Source organism: Chlorocebus sabaeus, chromosome 1, assembly GCF_047675955.1.
Source record: "Chlorocebus sabaeus isolate Y175 chromosome 1, mChlSab1.0.hap1, whole genome shotgun sequence".
Taxonomy (NCBI): Eukaryota; Metazoa; Chordata; class Mammalia; order Primates; family Cercopithecidae; genus Chlorocebus; species Chlorocebus sabaeus.
In genome coordinates this window covers 91,110,640-91,120,653 of record NC_132904.1, presented here as the reverse complement: position 1 = coordinate 91,120,653, position 10,014 = coordinate 91,110,640, and positions in this window count along the sequence as shown.

The window sequence follows — 10,014 nt, the reverse complement described above, 5'->3', positions numbered from 1 at the left end:
CCTGTGCGGGACTTCCTTTTTCTTCCCATTACCTCCAGCCCATCCCAAAATTTGGCATTATCCTCCATTTTTGCCAATCTTATGTGTATTGGGTGGCATCAAACAATGTTTTTTTTTTTTTCAGTTTGTATTTTCTGCTCACCAATGAGGGTAAGTACCTCTTCATACATGTGATATTTTTAGAGTTATCCAGTCTACAAATTGCCTGTCGCATTCGTTGCCCATTTTTAAAATAGAGTGTCTCATCTTTGTGATTTGGAAGAAAACTTTTTTTAAAAACTTGCAAATATGCAAATATCTACTTCCAATCTATCACTTGTTAATTTTTACTATGAAATGCTTTAACCAAAATCCTAAATTTCGATGTTGCCAAATTCAGCCATTTTAAAATTTGTGCTTTTGGGATCTTTTTAAAAGAAAATTCCACCTGTCCTAAGTTTACAAGGACAAGGACTTTCTATCATATTTTCTTTTTATTAACTTCGTAAGTTTACTGTTCACAGCAAGTATCTTCTGTCCTTCAGGAATTTACACTCACACATATGTAAGTATACAGTGTGAGATAGAAGTCCAACTTTATCTCCATATAGTGAGAGCCATTCTTCCTTGACATCATCTGTTAAATGGCACATACTTTCTCTAATAGTTTGTGAAGCCACCTCCAGCAAATGACAGATTCCCGTGTATAAATAGATCTAGTCTGTGCCTTCCATTTCTGCACCAAGACTTTAACACTATGTATCATTATTTCTTTGTATTATTCATAGAATCTGGTGGGATAAGTCTTTGCTCTTTGATCATTTTTTCCAACTGATTTCTTTATTCACAAACTTTATTCTTCCATATACATTTTAAAATAAGTTGGTCAAGTTTCTTTAAATATCTTGCTTAAATTTCAATAGCATTGTATCCAATATATAAATCAATTTAGGAAGAACTTACATTTTTACAATGTTAGATTTCTCTATTTATTAAAGTCCTTCTTTGTATCTTTTAATAGAGTTTAATTTTTTTCGTAAAAGTCTCATGTACTGAGTTAACTTTTGAAAATTTCGTAGTTCTTATTACTATTGTGAACTATCTCTTCTTGTCATGTATCATACTTGGTAATTATTAGTGTAGACACGTGATACTGGTTTTTGTAAAGTTGATATTGTTTATCAAGCTTGCTGAATTCCTCAATTCTTAGAGCTTGTCTTTTGATTTGATTGAATTTGTATGTAGATAATCATATCATCTACAAATAATGATAATTTTGTCTCATCCCTTCTTATTCTTTTTCTTTTTATTTGTTTTTCTTGTCTTATCATGTTGCTCAGATTTTTCAGTACAATGTTGAAGGTTACTGTGGTAGTTGAAATTCTTGTTTTCTTTCTGATTTTAAAGAGACTGAAATGTCTCCATTTTGTTTGATGTTTGCTATAAATATCTAGTTTATAGTCCTTATCATCTTAAGGAAGCTTTCTTCTATTCATACTTTTCAAAGATTATTTTAATTATAAATGTGCATAGAATTTTATTAAATACTACCCTGGATTTGTTGAAAAGCTTGTGCTGAAGTTATAAGGGCACATGCACAGGCTGTTCATCAGAGTATTCTTTGGAGTGCAGGTAGTTGCAGGCAGCTTATGTGCCCAGCAGAAGGGGCAACAGGTAGGTAAAATGTGGTAGACACATGGAGTGGATTACTAGGCTAACATTCAGGAATAATGACCTAAAAATATATTTAGCAACATGGATAGATAGATCTTAAACACATTGTATTGGAATAAAGGAAAAGCTTAAAAAAGATTGAGATCTATACAATGATAAAATATTACATTAATTTTTAAAACATTAGGGACACCTGTGTATGGGATATGTACTAATTTTTTAAGTAAACGTATATATCCAGAACAGACACAAGAGATTAAGTACTTATATAAGGAAATAAAACAGGAATGTGAATGGGGCAGAGAAAGAGAGAGCAAAAGACAGTACAATATAATATAGAATTTGCACAGACCCATGAGAATCATATAAAATGAATCAAAGAATATGATTAATTCAACTTTCTGTACTTGGGGACTGAAAATTTAATAATATTTATTGAATACCTACAGTATGTCAGGCATTATTGCCCCAGTTTTATAGATTAGGAAATTAAAGCTTAGGCAAACTAAGTGACTTGCCCAAGGCCCTACATTATGTGGCATACCTGGGATCCCAATTCAAGTCTGTCAGCCTGTAAAGCTCACACTGTATCCACTCATCTCCTACTCTCCTCCCTCCAAGAAGGAGATCTGCCTTACTTTAGATGCAGTTCTTACTAGAGGAAAAAGCCCAAAGCCTGTGTGTTATGCCCTGTTCTGCCATTCTATTTATTCTCCATCAGGTCTACCTATTATTAGGTAGACCCTACCTAATAATAAATGATTTTTTATTAGGTAGATCATGTACAAGTATAGGCCTGTTCACATCAGCTAATTTATTTGACAATGCCCATGGTTCCTGCTAACACAGAATTAATTCCTCAGGCACAGGTGTAGGTGGTTGAACATCTGTAGAATTAGTGCATCAATGTGTTACCTTCATTGGGCCTTCTTTTAATAATACTGGATTAATTTTGAACCGTTTCATTCTTTTAACTTTTTATTTTGAAATATATCACATTTATAGAAAAGTTGCAAGGATAACTCAAAGAATGCCCATAAACCTTTTACCAAGATTCACCAATTAACGTTTTGCTATATTTGCCTTATTATTTTTTCTTTGTATGTGTGTATGTGTATATATACATACATTTTTTTTTTTTCTGGTCCAGTTTGCAAAGAAGTTGACATCATGACCTTTGACCTTTAAATAGTTTAGTGTGTGCAGCAGGTCTTTGAATAATGTCGCTTCGTTCAATATCATTTCCTTATAATGTTGATGGAAAAAAAATCTATTTTCAGCCACGGCCCCTGGAGTGTGCATATTCTTCCCGTGTCTACATGAGTTTTATCTGGGTACTCCAATTGCCTCCCACATCCCAAAGCTGTGCATGTTAGGTTCATTGGCATGTCTACAAGGTCCAAGTCTAAGTGAATGTTGGTGTGGACGTGAGTGTTCCCCTGCAATGGAATGGAGTCCTGTTCAGGAAGGGTTCCTGCCTTGCACCCTGAGCTGCTGGGATAGGCTCCAGCCACCCATGACCCTAAACTGGAAAATGTGGGTAAATAATTATCTTACTTGTTTTTATTAATCTTTCTTAAATGTATGTCTAGTTCACATTTCAATGTTTAATATTAGAAGTGTTTTGAGCCTGTGTTTAGAAGTTTGGTGATATCTTTGTGACCAGAAGTAACCCCTAGGAACTTCACTCTTGTTTACATCAATTAGCCTACGGTAAAATTGCCTCCATAATACATTGTTTGGCTTAAAGTCGAAGTTTCCAAGAATCTACTGACAACGTTGAGGACTTACTATATTTGTTAAGAGTAAGAATATTTTTTTATTCCCTTATACAACCACGGTACAATCATCTAAATTGGGAGATTTAAAATGGGTAAATACTACTGATTAAACTATAGTCCATAGTTAAATTTTGCTAAGTGTCCTCAAAAAAGCAATTTTTTTTTTTTGCCCAGAATATGGTTAGGTCAGAATAATGCATTGCATTTAGTTGTCATGCTTTTTTACTCTTCTTGAATCTGTAACATGAACAGTCTTGCTTTCTTTTTTAAAACAAATTGTGAGAAATATATTATCGATATGTTCAGAGAAAGAAAAATTCACGTTAAGCATTAGATGTTAAACTGCTTAAACATTGTAATGGAAATCTTCCCAAAATGCTTCATCTGCTTCCTTGTCCCATTGTGCTCCAGAAAGGATTTATTTCTATACGTACAAGATAAAATAGGAGGAAATGGTTACAAGAGAGAGCTTTTCTATTCCCTAGTTCTTCCCCTAGTTTTCTCTCCATTAAGTTTGCACTTCCTCACACAAGTACTCTTTGCCTAAGAAAATCCATCCACCTCCAACAGGAATTCCCATTACAGTGACCCAATGGTGTAATTTTGACCTTCCTCAGCCCTAAGCACTTTCCTTTGTGAGCTCTTTCTTCCATTACAGGAAAAAATTCTCTCTCTCTCTCTTTTTTTTTAATAGATGGAGTCTCACTCTTGCTGCCCAGGCTGGAGTGCAGTGGCATGATCTTGGCTCACTGCAACCTCTGCCTCCCGGGTTCAAGCGATTCTCCTGCCTCAGCCTCCCAAGTAGCTGGGACTACAGGCGTGTGCCACCATGCCCAGCTAATTTTTGTATTTTTAGTAGAGACGAGGTTTCACCATGTTTGCCAGGATAGTCTCAAACTCCTGACCTCAGGTGATCCGCCCACCTCGGCATCCCAAAGTGCTGGGATTACAGGCATGAGCCAGCATGCCCGGCCGAATTTTTTCTCTTTCGATTTTAAAAGAAATTAAAATATTTTCATGGGCCCCCAAAAGCACTGTGGGCCCTATGCCCTTGCTTATGGTGCCCAACAGATAACACTGGTCTTGCCCTCACCCCCATATGCATTCTGCAAACTAAGTGATTAGATGTAGAGGCACACTCAGTGAATGCAGCAATCAGGTCAGGGATGGCCACTGGCTCCCAGGCCCTACAGAAGCGTGCAGAAGGTGGGGTGAGGGAGGATCCCTGGCCCTCTAATGTCAATGGCCAGGGTAGACCTGGGTCCTTTGCAGTAGTCCCTTCTGTGTGAGCTGCAGGCATGTCCACTTACTCTGTTTAATTATGGAATCTGTTAGAGCAGTGCATGCATCTCTCCCAAGGACAGGTAACATATAGAGGTGGGTAGGGAGCAGGACCGCCTACACTCATACTGGGAAAGGAAATATTTCCTCAATTAGCAAAGCTCTTCCCTCTTTCCCCCAAGTCAGTACTTCCCCCCTTATTGTGCGGAGTTGTATTTGGTGCCTTTCCAGCTCCAGCTTGGGGCCTACCAGGATAAACAAAGAAGTTCGATTCTCTCAACATTGGCTGCTTATTTTGTTACCCCAAGAAAGGGCTCCCAATTTATGACTCAGTTAAAACTTTTGATTTTCTCAGCGCTGGGTGATTGGAATGGAGGGGTAGCTTTCATTAGCAACTCTGTAAATAAGAGAGCATTACCAAGAGTAACAAACAGGCCTAAGATCTACAAAGTTCAGAGTTGTTGACCTCAGTCTGAAAAATTGGGAACAGTAAGCCTTCTGTTAACCACTGAGCTCAACCCCACTAATTCCCTTACTGAACTCACACCTCAAATAACAATGACCCCAATCCGCACTATTGTCAGACTTCATGGCCAGTCAAGTCTTCCCACGTGGAATATGAAAGCTGAGATTTCTTGAGGTAATAAAATTCAAATTTGGTAAAATCTTAATTGGTTCAGACCCTGTTTAGGCCTAATACTATGGTAACATTCACTAGGCAAAGAGAAGGGGACATTGGGGCTTAGTCATTGAGGGGGAATGTCCTGAGTTGGCGGGTGAGGGGAGTCATGAGTGACTCAGCTCCAACAGGACTGCTCTATTCTAATCTGTTTCATATATTGGGATTCTACATAAAATTTTGTCTGAAAATTAGATTCTGCTCTTTTAAAAAAGAAGTTTGAAAACCACCAATGTAGTCTTTTTTCTTACTTTTATTCCGGAAACTACCTAAGCAATCCTAAACAGAAGCTTAAATATTTAGAATGTTGATCTTTCATCCACCTAATCTCAAGGTGGTTCACAGGGAAAACCAGTAGCCTTGGAGTCCAAGACATGTAGAATCAGCCTTAGCTGTGCAGTGAGGAGCTGTGTGATATGAAGTGAGTAGCTCTGCCTCTCAGTTGTCTATAACAAGAAGATTATAAAACTTAGCTCAACAGGGGGTATTGTGAGTGTAAAATGGGATAATGTATGTAGGGAAGTACTCAACTTAGAAAGCCATATTGCAGCTTCAATAGAATTCACCTTCTCTGAGCTGCCCTCTTCCTACTTAGGTCAACCTCATGTACTCTCCCTGTTAAAGGAACTTCTTTCCTACCCCATGGTACAAAACTCACTTTCTTTTATTTGGGCCCCAGCAAAGATAAAAGATGCTGTTACCAGAAAGGGGTACCAATCCAGACCCCAAGAGAGGGAGGGTTCTTGGATCTCGCACAAGAAAGAATTCGAGGCAATTCCATAAAGTAAAATGAAAGCAAGTTTATTAAGAAAATAAAGGAATAAAAAAATGGCCACTTCATAGGCAGAGCAGCAGCATGGGCTGCTCTGATTTCTTGATTATATGCTAAACAAGGGGTAAATTGTTCATGCTTCCCCTTTTTAGACCATAAGGATAACTTCCTGATGTTGCCTCTGCATTTGTAAACTGTCATAGTGCTAATGGGAGTGTAGCAGTGAGGACAACGTGAGATCACTCTTATCACCATCTTGGTCTTGGTGGGTTTTAGCCAGCTTCTTTACTGCAACTTGTTTTATCAGCAAGGTCTTTATGACCTGTATCTTGTGCTGACCTCCTATCTTATTCTGTGACTTAGAATACCTAACTTACTGGGAATGCAGCACAGCAGGTCTCAGGCTTACTTTACCCAGCCCCATTCAAGATGTTGCTCTGGTTCAAACGCCTCTGACAATGCTGCATATCATTCTGAACAATGAGTCCTCATATGCTATAGAAAATTATTTAGTTAGTTACTTGTTTATTTTCTCTTTCCTTCAGAAGGTTCCACCACGAGGACTTGAGCCTTGCCTGAGTGTTCACTGTTTTATCCCCAGCAACTAGAACAGTGCCAAGCAACTTGGCAAAATATTTGTTGAATGATTAAAGATGCTTGAAGACCATGAGAAAATTCCCCTTAGCTTTTTCTTCTCTGGTTTATATTGTCTCATCACTTCACATGTTTCCATAAAGAACCTTTATTCCAGTTCCTTAATCATGTTTCTCAAATGACTGAACAACTTTGGCAATTAAGAAAGCAGAATACTACTTAAAGTAGGACAAAATTGTTTACTCTCACACATTATGATACCTAGAAATAAGTTTAATCTTTCTTCCTTAATTCAACTTGTTTACTGTCTAGGGTCTAGGCACCAGACTGTTATACTTAACAAATAAAGTGAGATATTATATTCATGATATCAAGAGAATGCAAGTGGAATTTTAAGCAGGATGGCAGGATTGCCAGAGTTGATGTCTAAATAATTGTGGTTAATGGTATATGCTACATGCTTATAGAATTACTGGATAATAAAGGACATTGACAAATCTTTAAAGAAGAAACCTAGTAGAGTACATCTAATTTTCCAAAATGCTATATAACACTTTAGATTATTTTAGTATAAAACAAGGAAAATAAGTTTAAGACTTTATTAGTCATGCTAGATGAATGCTGGCAAAATAAAGTACTTTCAAACAGAGCAAGGAAGATGTAATGAGTAAGACATTCATTTCTTTTGGCTTCAAAAGGAGTTTGTTAAGATTCATGGAAAGCATAAATATAATGTAGAAAAGTATAAAAAGAAGAAACATTTTAAACGGCATTTGAATTACTAAGAATTTTATGTTTAATTATGTATGGGGCATGATAAATAGATACTCACTTAAAACTTCAGAAAATACTGCCATCCAAGGGTTTATTGTGCTCTGAAAACTCAAATAGATACATAGCCCAGTGGAAATCCGGGAGAACTTTGTAGTCCATCTCTCTGATTTGCTTTACAGACTGAGAATCAGAAAGCAAAGTTATCTGTGCTACTATAAGTTAATCACCTTTACATCACACCAGTCCTTTTCAATAAATGAATAATGTTATTTCATGCCAAGATTTCTGCCTGTCATTTGTGTGGGATAATCTAGTCTAACCTTCCTAACCTCCCTAATGTGCTGTCTTGACATCTAGGATAGCACCACACAAAGCTATTGGCACATTGGCCAGTTCAGTCTCCTGATTAAGAGTATCCCAAACAGGAGTAGCATTTAATCTATTCCTATTAAACTAACAATGATATTCTTCACAGAACTAGAAAAACTACTTTAAAATTCATATGGAACCAAAAAGAGCCAGAATAGACAAGGCAATCCTAAGCAAAAGGAACAAAGCTGGAGGCATCACACTACCCAATTTCAAACTATACTACAGGGCTATAGTAACGAAAACAGCATGGTACTGCTACAAAAACAGACACATAGACCAATGGAACAGAATAGAAAGCCCAGAAATAGGGACATACTCCTACGACTATCTGATCTTTGACAAAGCTGACAAAAACAAGCAATAGAGAAAGGACTCCCTGTTCAATAAATGGTGCTGGAATAACTGCAGGCCATATGCATAAAATTGAAACTGGACCCCTTCTTCATACCCTATGCAAAAATTAACTCAAGATGGATTGAAGACACTGAGACCTCACAAGCCTCTTGGTAAGCCAGTGCTAGAGATGTGCCCCATATATAGATAAGAAACATGTATCTATCTATCTATCTACATACATATATATATATCTTATAGATAAGAAAACTCAAATTCAGAGACATTGAGAAACATGTCCACATAAGAAGTTATAGATCAGTGAGACATACATAAACTGGGACACGGTGGCAAACATCACAGTTACTGCAAAACTTAGACTTAATGAAAGAGTATGATAGTGAAAGAACACAGATTTGGAGTCAAATAGACCTGTTCAGTTACTAGCTGCATGATTGTCCATGATTAACATGTTTGATTCTCAGTTTTCTTATCTCTAAAATTGGGATAATGCCTGCATTATCTATTGCTGCATAACAAACAAACCCTAAAACAACAAACATCTATTATCTCATAAATTCCTCGGGTTGGGAATCCTGGTGTGGCCTAGCTGGGGGCCTGTAGCTCAAGGTCTCTCACTGAGATTGCAGTTAGGATGTCAGCCTCATCTGAAGGCTCACCTTGGGGAGAATCATTTCCAAACTCACTTGTGTGGTTGTGGTTGGCAGGACTCAGTTTTTGTGTTTGTGTTTTGTTTTGTTTTGTTTTCTTTTGTTTTATTTTGAGACAGAGTCTTGCTCTATCACCCAGGCTGGACTGCTATGGCGTGATCTCAGCTCACTACAACCTCTGCCTCCTGGGTTCAAGCAATTCTCCTGCCTCAGCCTCCCGAGTAGCTGGGACTACAGGCATGTGCCACCATGCCCGGCTAATTTTTTTGTATTTTTTTAGTAGAGACTGGGTTTCACCATGTTAGCCAGAATGGTCTCGATCTCCTGACTTCATGGTCTGCCTGCCTCGGCCTCCCAAAGTGCTGGGATTACAAACGTGAGCCACCATGCCCAACCGGGACTCAGTTCTTAGCCGGCTCTTGGACTGAGGATCTCAGAGGCCTTTGTCAGTTTCCTACCACAGGGCAGCTCATGCCACATCATTTGGCTGCTTTCAGAGCAACCAAGCTAGAGGGTGAGAAAGGGCTCCCAAGAAAGCAAGCCAGTCTTTGTATAACCTAATGTCAGAAGCTTCAGCCTTGCATTTCTCCCATTTCCTATTCATTTGTAGTGAGTCACTAAATCCAAACCAAACTCAAAGGGAAAGTTTACAGGAGGGCATGGATACCAGGAGGCAAGGACCAATGTGAGTCATTGTGGCTGCCTACCACAATGTCTTTAACTGAAGAGTTAAAAAATAGAACAATACTTAAGTAAAGCATCCTGTGTATAGTAGGAGCTTAATAAATAACAAATATTAGTGAATTAAAACATCCAGCAAAGAATCCTAACTTCAAAGCCACAAATTTGTACCTCCCCAAGAAGGCTTGATAAACCCTAAATTATCTAAAGTTATCTAAAGGTGTTACTGTTTGATCACCAAGATGGATGTGCTTAATTATATTTCAGAATAAGTTTCAGCTAATGGAACAGAGATTTTTAAAATGTGTACTTAACATATGAGAACGAGAAATAGCATAGGGAAAGGGCAGGTGTTCCTAGTTGCTAGGAGATCAAAATCCCTATAGAGATTAGTCATTTTGAAGGCAATGCTTAATAATAACA